At 37.0% G+C, this 13,437-nt stretch overlaps 1 long non-coding RNA gene across 1 annotated transcript in view; it reads left to right on the top strand.

Moving 5' to 3' along the window:
* LOC116098181 overlaps positions 1-3,276 on the top strand; it is a 33,516-nt gene extending 30,240 nt beyond the window's left edge. The window contains exon 2 of the long non-coding RNA XR_004121732.1: positions 3,142-3,276. This is a non-coding gene — a long non-coding RNA (uncharacterized LOC116098181). The remainder of the gene's footprint in view (positions 1-3,141) is intronic.
* Positions 3,277-13,437: the final 10,161 nt, after the last annotated feature.

The raw sequence follows: 13,437 nt of genomic DNA, 5'->3' as shown, positions 1-13,437 counted from the left end.
GCTGCCACTTCCGTAAAATCTCTGATCTAAGGACATCCATCACTCTCCCAGGGTCTAAGATCCACTATAACTCTCCAGCTCCAAGGTGATAACCTGCTGACAAGTAAATGCAAGAGTAGGAGGTGGAATCTTGAGAACCCATCTCGCATCCATGCTGTGATTTCTGACTGGATTTTGTATATGCTTATGCAGGTAACCAAGACTGCTTTGATTTCATGAATCAAATCATAAATACATTAAACTTTCCCAGGATCTTGAAAAGGGACAGTGTGCTCATTCCAACCTTTCCCAGGAAAACCAAGGCAAATTTTCATTACAGACCCACACAAAATCCCTGCCTTGCTAACGCTTCTAGGGTTTCAGGGTAAATATGAACTTTCAAAATTTGATGGAACCCATTTTCTACAATTTCCCTTGTAAAAGAATGTCATAAGAACTGATTTTAATTTTTCTAATATTACTATGGATAAGTTCAAACGTGTGCAAATATAGTTTCATCTCTTACCTATTCCCACCCTTTCCCCTTAGATTATATTGCCACAAAGTATCACAATTACTCAATCCATAAGTATGTCATTTAATTTCTATAAATATATAGCTCATTACTACAAATATAATATCTTAAAACAGTGTCCATTTATAATTTTATAGTTCTATAAGTCAGAATCAAGTGAGCTTGAATAGATTCTCTGAGTCAGGGTCTTTCAAGGTTAAAGGGTGTTAGGTAGACTGCATTTGTTTATGTGAAGATGTGCAGAGATAATCTGTTCTCAGTTCTGCTCCAGATGTGTGGGAGAATATACTTCCCAGTAGCCACAGATCTGAGATCCATGTCCTTGCTGCATGTAAGTGCCTGGAGTGTTAACTGCCCAAAGCTGCTTGAGTTCCTTCAGCATCCATCTTCATATTCAAACAATAGACTGTTCTTTTTATTCTTGAAACTCTTCTGACTTCCCATTCACTATTTCTCTTCTGTGTATGAGTAGGAGAAAGATCCCTATTTGTCATATCTTTGATGATTGCATTATATAATCCAGTCTCACTCCTGCCCTTACCTCATGGACAAATCATTAGTCATTCTATCATATCTTCAAATTATCTTTTATCATGTCAGAGCATATTCATAGGAATAAGAGTTCACTATATTAATGAGTATTTGGATGAAGGGAATGCTGTGCCATTTTGTCTAACTTTACATGAGTCAGCATTGGTTAAGAATTAAGGAGTGTTTGTGTTCTCTATTCTCAAATGCCTATCCTCAATGTCCTAGATCCCCACATACCCATCCCATATTTCTTATAAAATGTTATAATTTCCACAGGATCAGATCTGTACTAAAAGAGAAACAACATTAAATAATGTACATTTTTATTTTGAATACAGGAAAAACCTGAGAGGAAAATTAACCCCCAGAAAGATTATCATCACTGCCTTGAGAGGAGAGTAAGCATGACAACGTACCCCATCACTCCTCCCCTAACACTTCCCTTAACCACTTTACCCACACAGTTTCATTTCAGTTAAAACAGGTTAAAGGATGATAAAAATAACCATGCTAAATAGTTAATCATGAAAGTATTTTCACAAAATCTCAGAGATGAGATATAATTGTGTGTCCTTACGGTGACATTTCTGTGAGAGAGCTCAGCAAGCTATTTTTCTTGTCCTATACTTCTTTAGCAGATCACAGGAAAGTTTCTTAAATTTCCATTGAATTGAAAAAGTTTCAGTGGGTCTATTTCAAAGTGAGAAATTTGTAGTATGGCCTTTTCCACCTCTATCCTTTTAACAACTCTTTTGTCTTCTTATACTAGTCACAAATCTTTTCTTCCTGGAGGAACATCCAGGATCATAGTTATTTTTGTGTCTCTTTGTCAAAACATATGCTGCTAAATTTTAAATAGCTTTGTCTATTTTTACCCAATTAAATTAGTTACTTTTTCATTGCTGTAATAAATTACTTATACAAATCAACATAAGATATGAAGAATTTCATCTAGCTCACAGTTTCAGATGATACAGTCTGCTGTGGCAGAGATGACATGGCACCAAGAGTAAAAGGAGACACGTCATACTGTAACCACAATCAGGAATGGGGGAAGGAAACTTGGGGGAGAAATGATATGTGCCCAGCTAGGCTGCCTTTTTCCTTTCTCCTTATTATTCAATCCAAGAGCCCAGAAGATGGGATGATCCCCCCACACTCAAGTCCAGTTTCATTCTCCAACTCATCCTTTCTTTAAACACCCTCATAGACATACCCAGAGATGTATATCCAGGCCAATGATAAATATAGTTGATAACCAAGTTTTATCTATACAATACTCTGCTGATTTATGTACCAGTTGTTTAATATGTTATTTATCATTGCCATGTTAAATAGCATAATAATTAGTTACCCAGTAATGTCTTATCTTAAGCTAAAATAAAATAAATTTCAGTATTACTAAAGGAAGATTCTAGTATCCATTATCTCTGTTCTTCATAGCGTCTTTATTAAAGTATCTACCTGAATTGTAGCTAAGGAATTTTGTTTCATATTTTTCAAGGGGGATTTTAGGATATTATTATTTACAATGGCATTGTCCTAAGTAATTTTTAAAATTCTCACTTTTAATAGGATTCTTTGTAGAAACTACATGCTTGAAGGTACATAGAAACTATTTCTAGACTCTAGAAATTTACTATTCAGAAGCAAAAGGAGCAATCCTATCAGCCAATGCAGACTGCTGCACAGGATTTTGAGATTAAGCGCCTATGTTCTGGGTCTGAATAGGATTTTTCAAAACAAGGTTACTTGGGTCTATAGATTGATGACTTGGAATGAATAGGGAGCAAATAGTTTTCCTCAGTCCACAAGTTCTTTTCATGTTAAAAGAAGAGAGTCTATTCAATTATTCCTGCTCTGTCAGATTGCCAAGTTTTGTACTATTGATTAAAGTCAATGTTTGGAAATTATAAAATTGAACAAAAAGGGCCTAAAATATAGATCATAAGTGATTTAAATTCTAACAAACTTGCTTCCCTTTTTGTGGGGATTTTTTCTTTTACATAAGGTTCCCTTTGAACCTTTGTGAATATTGTCAGGAGTTTTCAAGCAATGTTTCTAGTATTAACCTTGACTTTCTTATTAATTTTCAGATGGACTTTGTCAGAACATTTCCCACAGATGCATCCTGAGAGACAAAGATCTACGCTGTTATTTTCTCAGATATATTTTGAAATGTTTGCTACAATCTCAAGATGTGCAGCCTGCTAAAAAAACAAATAATAAGGCTACCTTCTCTGTGCCCTTTCTTTGATCAGCTCCACAACATGCACTCTATCAAAAACCTTTGTCTCCTAACTGCTCTCTGCTCTCCAATATCTACCAATCAATGTCAGCTAGTATTTTTGCCTCACTTTGAAGAGGCCAAGTCACAGAAGCCTCAGTAAAGAAATAGGAGGAAATTATTTTCAAAATCTCTTTTAGAATATTGCCTGGAGAAAAGTCAATTTACAAGATGTACATATTTTTATAAGAAAGAAAGAGTGTAAGAAAATTTTGACTCTGTCATTCCAACAGTGAATGTGTAAAATGATGAAAGAGGAAAAAACACATGTCCTAGAGAGTCTTAAATTGGATTCGTAGTTGACAGAAGTTATAAAGCTGAGCAAAGGAAGAAGATGTAATCTACCAGATATTAGATAAAATATCACGAGTCCTCAAGATCAGAGGAAGAACATTTTCTTATTTAAAATAATTGTGTGAATTAACAATGATGGAATCTATATTGTATTTCCATGTGATGGGCATCATCATCAAACAAAATATAGACTATGTAAGCAAAACAAATATGGTGCTCTCTCTCACAAACAGGTATTAAATAAATAATCACTAATTTTTGCAGTAAATTTTTAACCCAATTTACCCAATCAATGAATTCACAACTCAATTAATTGGTATTCAAGCTACTTGCCTAGATTGGGCAGATCTACCACTATACTACTCTATTCCCATCTATTAGATCCCATATGACTTGTGATTTCTCCAAGCCATGTGCTTCATCTCCTTCTTCCTTCTATCTTGTCCTCCTGTGTCTTCCTCCTCCATCTTCTCCAGTCTCCTCCCGTCTCCTCTCAACCTTCTCTGCAAAACTTTTCAGCTCCACCTTCCCTCCTGTTGCCCAATCATTGGCCTTAGCCTTTATTTGAAAAGTTAAGGTGGGGAGAAGGTTCACAAGGCACCTGTATATGTGATTCACTCCTCCTCTGCAGTGTTTTCCAGGAGAATAGAATTAGCATCAAAATACAAGACCAGGGTTATCCACAACTAATAACCAATAACAATACTGATGGTATGCCAAATGTTGCAAGGATGCTAATGGATGGACCAAGTAAAGGTAAAAGGAAGTGAGAGATAAAAAATAGAGGTAGCTAAGAGCTTGGAGTATTTGCCAGACACCAGAGCATATAATTGTTCTCATATATTTTGGAATTGACTCTAATTATAACAAGAAATCTGTGAGGGGTTATATATAACAATAATTTGATTACATTTGTTTAATGTTGGAGATGAAAATTAAACACTGAATTTTGATTACAGCACCTGCCCACATACACACATACACACTCCTTTGCCATTAAGCTGTATTACTAGGGTTCGCATGGTCATTTGCAAATTGGCATGATGTTATGTAGGTCAGGAGAGAGCAGGAGTTAAGGAAAATGATGAAACATCACTTATTGTTCATTCATGAATGCAAGAGACTATTCTATTTCACTAATTCTTGTATCTCTAGGTAGTAAGAGCATGCCTGTATCATCAGATGGGACTCAATAAACTTCTTTAAATTGTGTAAATAAGCACATTCACATACTTATACACCTATAAAATAAAGGTGTAAAGACTTCATATGTCTCCCTCCTCTAATGTGTTTGGAAAAATGGAACTATATGTTATAGCCTTCTTAGTTCATTCATTAATAGAACATTACCACCATGACCCTCTTAGAAAGTTAACCTATCATTGTTTGGGCTATATAAGATCTTTTATATCTCTGTATGAACTTCTGGATGTTTTGGAATGAATTTTTCTGAAGATTTCTGGGGTATTTTGATTGGTGTTGCATCAATTCTATATACTTCTGGTCATTTCCCCATTATTAACTCTTCAAATCCATGAGCAGAGAAAGATTTTCCGTTTCTAACATCAACCTCAATCGCTTTCCTCAGAGATGTACAGTATTCACTGTACGAGTCTTTCACTTCCTTGGCTACATTACTCAAAGATACTTTATTCTAATCCACTATAGCCTCCAAGGGCATTTTAAACACTCGATCTTATACCCACAGATACATGTCTCTCTTAACCCTTACCACAGAAGCTTCCTTATCCAGTAGATGGATGTTACTTCAGAGATCCACTAGGACAAAATACAAAGAATAAGGACTGTGGGATGGTCAGCTCCAGTTTGATCTTGTTTTGGCAAATACAACATAAGTCTGACACAAAAGATTCATGAAACATCTTGGAAGAGAAGACCAGAAAAAAAAACGTAAGATCCAGAGGATCGGGATGTCTTCTGGAGATATAGTGTCTTCTTGTCATGGCAGGATGAAATGAAATGAATTAACATTCTCTCTCACTGAGGCTAGATTAGGCAACTGAATCTACAGACAGGCAACAACCTTAGGGATAGCCCCGGCTCCAGTTCTTGTGCAAACCTGAAGACTGAGTTGTGTATGTGCTACATAGGTGCCAAGGTCCTACTTCCAGCCCATGTGTGCTCCTTGGCTGGTGCTTCAGTCTCTGAGAGTCCCCAAGAGTCCTGGTTAGTTAACCCTGTTGGTCACATGGAGTTTGTATGTTCTCCAGGGCTTTCAATCCTTTCCCCCAACTCTTCCACAAATTTTCACAAGCTCAGTCCAATGTTTGGCTGTGGATCTCTGTATCTGCCTCAGTCAGCTGCTTGATGGAGCTTCTCAAAGGACAGTTAAGTTAGGCTCCTGTCTGCAAGGATAATAAAGTATCATTAATAGTGTCAGGGTTGGTGCTTGCTCATGGGATGGGTCTTAATTTAGGCTAGCTATTGGTTGGCCATTTCCTCAATCTCTGCTCATCTATTCTCCTGCATCTCTTGTAGACAGGACAAATTTTGGGTTGATAATCTTGTAGGTGGGCTTATGCTCTTATCCCTCCACTGGGGGCCCTGACTGGCTACTGGAGGTGGCCACTTCAGATTCTATAATCTCACTGTTAAGAGTCTCAGCTAAGGTGACCCCCATAGACTCTTGGGAGCTTCATCCATCCCAGATCCCACTCTGGAAGTCAATCTGTCAATTTCTCAGAAAATTGGGAATAGTTCTTCCTAAAAGACTCAGTTGTACTGCTCCTCGGCATATACCCAAAAGATGTTCTACCATACCACAAGGACATGTGCTCCACTATGTTCATATAAGCTTTATTCATAATACCCAGAATCTGGAAACAATCCAGATGCTCCTCAACTGAAAAATGGGTACAGAAAAATGTTGTTCATTTGCACAATGAAATACTACTCAGCCATTAAAAACAAGGACATCATGAATTTTGCAAGACAATGGATAAAACTAGAAAATATCCTGAATAAGGTAACTCAGACCAAAATAGCATTCATGTTATGTACCCATAAGTGGATATTAGCCATAAAGTACAGGATAACCATAGCAAGTACATAGTACATAGTCATAGCCATACAGGATAACCATAACAATTACATAAAGTACAAGATAACCATAACAGGACAACTCCACAGACCCAAAGAAGCTAAACAAGAAGGAAGGCCCAAGCAAGGATGCTTGAATCTCACTTAGAAGGGGGAAATAAAATAGTCATAGGAGGCAGATGGAGGGACAGACCCAGGTGGGAGACAGAATGATGGGAATGGGAGTGGCTCAGGATCAGGTGTGGAGAGAGACAGAGAGGGGGCCAGAGAACAAGGAGAATAAATGGAAACCTGTAACTGGAAGATGTGTAGGGTAGAGGCATCTCTAAATAAAAATACTTTTAAAATGTTCAAAGAACCAAATCTGGAGAAGTAGCACAGTCTATAATTTCTCTTGCAAGCATGGATACTCGAGTTCAATTCCAATAACTTACATTTAAAAACTAAATGAAGTCAGCAGTGGTAAAAGAGCCTTGTAATCCCAGCACTAAAGTAACATACACAGATGAGCCCCTTGGAATCACTGACCTGTCAGCCGTGTGGGGCAGTAGGCTATGCAAGCAATCTGGTCCTGGTAAAGCAAGAGGTCTGGAATCCTGGAGACCCAGTGGGTGGTAATTTCTGCCTGCATGGGACTGGGACGGAAGGTGTTCCACCACACCTTCTGGATCCCTGGCTCCTGTTGCACTTACAGTCCCCACAGCCCCCTCACAGGAGAGGTGAGTGATATTGTCACATATTAGCAGCACCAAACCTTCCTATATGCAAATAAGGTTTCCCATGCTCTTAGGCCAAACCAATGAGAAGTACCTGCTGTCAAACACTGAATCACCCCCAAATTGTATATAAATTCTATCCAGGGAATTAACAGTGTGCAAGAACTGCTCCATCCTCCAAGCCTTTTGTTCTAAGAGCTGAAACTCTTGGGAAGAGGTCTGCTGTCCTGAAAAGCCGCCTGAAGCTGTGCTAGACTCCTTACTGGCTAGTCGGCCTTTCATCGGTCCAGCCAAACCTGACTCAGTATGTTAGAGGCAGAGAGTAACGGAGTAACCTGAAAGACATGCAAAGACAGAGAAGAAACCAACTGCAGAAGCAGAAGCAGCAGAAGCGACTTCTCCCTGCCCATGTTCACTTTCCTTCGCAGGAACTCTTGCACCAGGCTAGGCCAGAGATCTCCGTTAATGCCTCTGGTACACAGGCCCACACAGTTGGTCTAGTCTACTTTGCAAGCTCTGAGTGAATGTGAAACTCTGTATCAAAAGCAAAATGATATTTTTAAAATACAAAATGAAATTAAAAATCAAACAATAGAAAATTGGAGGATGGATCCTTAGGAAATACACCCAAAGTGGTCCATTTGCTTCCATGTGTTCTTGCACACACGTGCATCCCCCTACATGTGAACATGCATACCTATATACATGCATACTTCCCAAGAGGTCAGAGAACTAGAAAAGGGTGTGTAGAAAATCAAGAGAATGATATCTTCAGCATTTAAAAATTCTGAAGGTAAAAAAGTTCAATGGTCAAAATTTTAGGATGAAATAAAATGAGAGATCCAAGCAGTCAGAAGAAAGCCTTAGCAAATTAGAAGATACAACAATGAAACTTACTGTGTACAAAGAATAGGAAAACACTCAAGATGTGTGAACAGAGCCCAAGATTCACCAGACACTTTAAAGCAGAACAATATTCTGCAGGACTAGGAGAGAAAAGGAGATGGAGAGGGAGAGGCAAAGAGAGAGGGAGAGGGAGATGGAGGGAGGGAGGGAGGGAGAGAGAGAGAGAGAGAGAGAGAGAGAGAGAGAGAGAGAGAGAGAGAGAGAGAGAGAGAGAGAGAGAGAGAGAGAGGCTGGCTATCAGACAGAAATATTGAAGAAATAATGCTAAAACTTTTCCAGAACAGATGAGAGATATTCTTGTAAACATTCAAAATATGAATGGATGCCAACCAAATGCAACACACACACACACAAACCAAAAAAACAAACAAACAAAAAAAACAAATTGAGATACACTGTCACTAAACTTTCTAAGGACAAAGGAAGAAGGAGAAACGCAACAAGAAAAAAGATGTCTTTCAAATATATGATGTCTTAGTTCATTTTTCTTTTGCTCAGATAAAACATTGACAGAAATAACTTAAGGAAGAAAATACTTAATGCTGACCATTCAAGCCACTGACCATCACAGTTGAGAAATCATGGCAGCAGGAGCTTCAAGCAGCTAAACACAGGTGTGTAGAGCTCAGCTTACATTCTCCTATACAAGCCAAGATCTCCTTTTAGGCGATTGTCTAGCCCATAATTAAGATACATCATCCCACATCAATTAAGGTCATCAGAGAACTACCTACAGAAATGCTCATATGATCTTCTATCAGATGATCCTTAATTCTGTCATTTTAGCAAGTAACCCCACTCACCTGGTGCTCGCTTGATATCCAAGCACATCATCTTTACATCGAAGACTTCTAATCCTTTTCTGGAAGGTGCATGTTTATCTCATAATATAAAACTCTATAAACTTGTCAAGGCTTTAGCCATCATAATTAGGAAGTTTGGAAACTAGAGGCTTGAAGTTTCTGGTCACTTTTACACGCGAGTCAGAGGAAGGAAGCAATAAATGCATCTGTGCTAGTGCCCCGTTCACTCTCCATTTTATACACACCAGGATCTCTTGCCCAGGCAGTGGTGGGTGAGTTTTCCCATACCAATTAATTAGTACAATCAAGAGAATCCCCAACACATATGCACAGAGGCACATCTCAGATGATTCTCCAGTCAGTCAAGTCAACAGCAAACACTATCATACAATAGATCTAACAGATATATTTTTCCTCAGAAGCTTCAGGAATCAGAAAGCCATGGCCCAATATTTTTGAATGTATTGGTTATGGGCCAATACATTCAAAGTGTTAAAAATAAAAGGGAAAAACAGTCTAAACATAGACTTCTATTTAGGACAAGAAAACCAGTCAACACAGAATTATTCATCTGAAAATGCTGCTTCTCAAGAGTCAAAGAAGTTAAGTTATTCCTAGGTAAACAAAAAGTAATATTTGTTACACAGAGACCTGCTTATCAAAAATCCTGATGGGTGTTGAAGGTCAGCTAAAAGAACAGTAAACAATCATTTGAACCTATATGGAAGTATAAATATCCACCAAAAGATAAAAGCTTGGGAAATTGCAAAATCTAAAGTATTATAATAATAATTTACATTTTTCTATATTATTTATGATATTAATATATGTTATTATAAAATCAGTTACTGTCATGGTTACAAGGTTGGAACTTTACTTGTGGTTTCATATTTTGTTTTCAAAATAATTTAGGAACTAAAAAATCTGATAAAGGAAATGGCACTATGCTTTAGATGAAACTAAATTTAAATATGCAATTTTGTATCTTCAATGATCAAAAAGAATGAGGCTGGATCTGTTCAAAGACAAGGGGTTATTACAGCTATTCTGCTATTAATTAAAAATATTTTTTCTTTTGTTATTTCAGGGCAGGAATTTTTAAATTTTTGGTACATCAAGCACACTGGTAGACTGGTGACATCTATAGATTCAATTCTCAGAATTATTTCAAAACTTCATTTAATGAGGTACATAGAATCACAAAAAAAAAGAGATTGTATGAAAATTCAATTATAAAAGTGTTCCAATGGTTTGGGGGTTTATAAAAATAAATTCTTCTTACTTAATTCCTTAAATTTATTACCTCATAGTGAGCTTAACAACAAATCTAATAATTAATGTAGCTATTAGCTTGCAATGGTCACAAAGCACAGTTTAGTATAGGCAATGGGACATAAAAACATTTATCATTTCTTTTGCAGGCAAAGTCATAGATACTGTGAGAAAGGCACAGAATTGACATGTTTGTGTGAGTAAATTTAATATCCTCAGAGGCAACTTTTACAAGTGACTCTGATATTTTGATTACCCTGAATTTGAATTAATTCAAAATCTAATATTATACTTTAAGAATGTTAACTATAATCTCCATTTAAAAATGAAGAGTGAAGATTGAGGACAAAGTAAAGGTCGAATACATGATTGGAAAGACAGTTCAATGACTAAGAGCACTTACTTCTCTTCCAGCAGACCCAGGTTCAGGTCCCAGCACTATTAACTGCCTGTAACTCCAGTTCCAGAAATCCAACACTCTCATATGGTTTTTATGAATTCTGCAAGCATTTGCTGCACATAAGTTAATATAAGCACATATATGCATAAATATAAAATTAATTAAATTAAATGTATAATATAATTAAATTAAATATGTAAACTTATACATAGAATTACATGTAGTACAGTATTTTATGACACAGATAGTTAATTGTATAATTGCTTATAACTTTTTCAGAAATTCCTTCTTTTATTTAACCTTCTTGCCTCTTTCCTCTGTATTTATCTCTCCCCTTCCTCCCTAATTAGAGACCCCCTCTTTCCTGAATTTCTCAAATCTGCTTCATTTATATCCTGCTATGCCTTCTTTCTAATGCTTGCACAAATCCCACCCCAGCAAGGATACAATTTTACTTTGTAGAACTTTGCAATTTCCTACAGAATATATACTCACATCTGAATATTTGAAGTTTTCACATCTGAGCAGACAATGTCCTTTCCAAGAGTCAAAGATCATTCAACAAAAATCTCAACACCAAGCATGAAAAGTGCTCTTTGGAATTGCTGGTCGAGTTGTCCAGGAGATTGTTCAAATATGTCAGACTATCATTTTTGCCCTTTTTGCTCTCCAAAGATGAAAGTTAAGTCCCTGTTGGTGAAGAAACCATGCACTTCAGCAATAGGACTCACAAGACCCTGAGCTGAATTTGTCTTGAATGTCTCATCCATGGGAAGTAGTAATATTCAAAGTTCTTTTTCTCTTATACCCACAGACAAGTATAGTTTTCACCCTCTTCAAAGAAAATTTTATTTTCAGCAGAAGGAAATTATTACATAAAAGCCACTATCAACTATTAACTACAATGCAAAGTTGTAGAGCCCAATCCCAATGGATACATCTACAAAACAACTCCAGAACCTCAAGCTCAGGGAATATTGTAAAAGAAGGGCTTAAAAGACTTCATGACACACATGGCATGCACTCACTGATAAGTGGATATTAGCCCAGAAGATCGGGAAAACCCCAGATACAATTTACAAACCACTAGAAACTCAAAATAAATAAATAAATAAAATGAAGACCAAGGTGTGGATACTTCAATCCTTCTTAGAAGGGAGAACAAACTACTCATGGAAGGAGTTGCAGAGACAAAGTATGGAGCAGAGACTGAAATAAGGACAGTCCATAGACTGCTGCACCTGGGAATCCTTCCCATAGTCAATCACCAAACTATTATGGATCAAACAAATCAGACACTACTATGGATGCCGGCAAGTGCTGGCTGACAGGAGCTTGATATAGTGGTCTCCTGAGAGGCTCTGCCAGTGCCTGACTATTACAGAAGTAGAGGCTCACAGCTATCAGTTGAACTGAGCTGCGTATGTATCAGAGGATGGCCTAGTTGGTCGTCAATGGGAGGAGAGGCCCTTGGTCCTGTGAAGGTTCTATGCCCCAGTGTGGGGAATGCCAGGGCTAGGAACCAGGAAAGGTTGGGTTGGTGAGCAGGGGGAGGGTTGGGAGAACAGGGGGTTTTTTTGGAGGGGAAACTGGGAAAGGGGAAATCATTCTAAATGTAAATAAAGAAAATATCTAATTAAAAAAAGATTGCATGAACCAGAGGATCCAGGGCTTGCTGGGAGATTGTGTCTCTCCTAGGAATCTCAAAAGCTGTATCTACAAAGTTTCGTGAACATAATGTCAAAACATGAGCTGAACAAGAACAGCAACTATAGACTCACCAAAGTGAACGACGGAAAAACCACAAGGCCTCTACTCTACACAAGAAAATACAGGGAACTAAGAAATACTCAGAATGGTAAAAATATTCTTTTCCAGGAAAGAGTTCATCAGTTTATAATCCAATACCAAATGATCAGCTCTGAAAACATATAATTAACAAGATACAAAATGAACAAGTTATACTTAGGAAAATAATATATGCCAGAAATTTGAAGGAGTATAATGAAGAACATATAAAAGGACTTTGAGGGAGGAAAGGAAAAGGGTAAATAATAGAATTTGATTATAATCTAAAATTAAAAATAACAGAATATTAAAATTATATAATATTAAAATAAAAATTTCAGTGAGACATAAAAGTAAGTGGTAATGTAAACTATAGAATAAAAAGCTACTAGGCAGAGGGAATGTTACTGTCAGGATGGCAGAACTAAATCCTTTTTTATCAATAGTCACTTTAACTGTAAGTAGATTAACATCTATAGCAGAAAAATTAGAGACTGTCAGAATGAATAAAATGTTGCAATCCATCGACATACTGTCTACAACAATCTCACTTCAAATAAAAATAGTATACAAACAGATTGATAACTAAAATTAGAAGTGTACATCTTGTATAAATAATAAATGAATAAGAATTATAAATATAATAAAAAGGACAAAAGTCTCTATGTGGCAATAAAGTTAAAAATTATAAGTATTGACATATCTTGTGACAGATAACCAGAGTAAATCAGTTCTGAAAAATGAACAATTGGGCTATTATAGTTTGAGACTTCGGTACCCCACCCTCAATAATGGATACATCAGCCAGATGGGCAACAAGAATGTGAAACAAAGTAATGGGCTAACTACATCAAGCAACCATGGAG

The sequence above is a fragment of the Mastomys coucha genome, unplaced genomic scaffold (assembly GCF_008632895.1).
Source record: "Mastomys coucha isolate ucsf_1 unplaced genomic scaffold, UCSF_Mcou_1 pScaffold20, whole genome shotgun sequence".
Classification (NCBI taxonomy): domain Eukaryota; kingdom Metazoa; phylum Chordata; class Mammalia; order Rodentia; family Muridae; genus Mastomys; species Mastomys coucha.
This window is presented reverse-complemented; position numbering and strand designations above follow the sequence as displayed.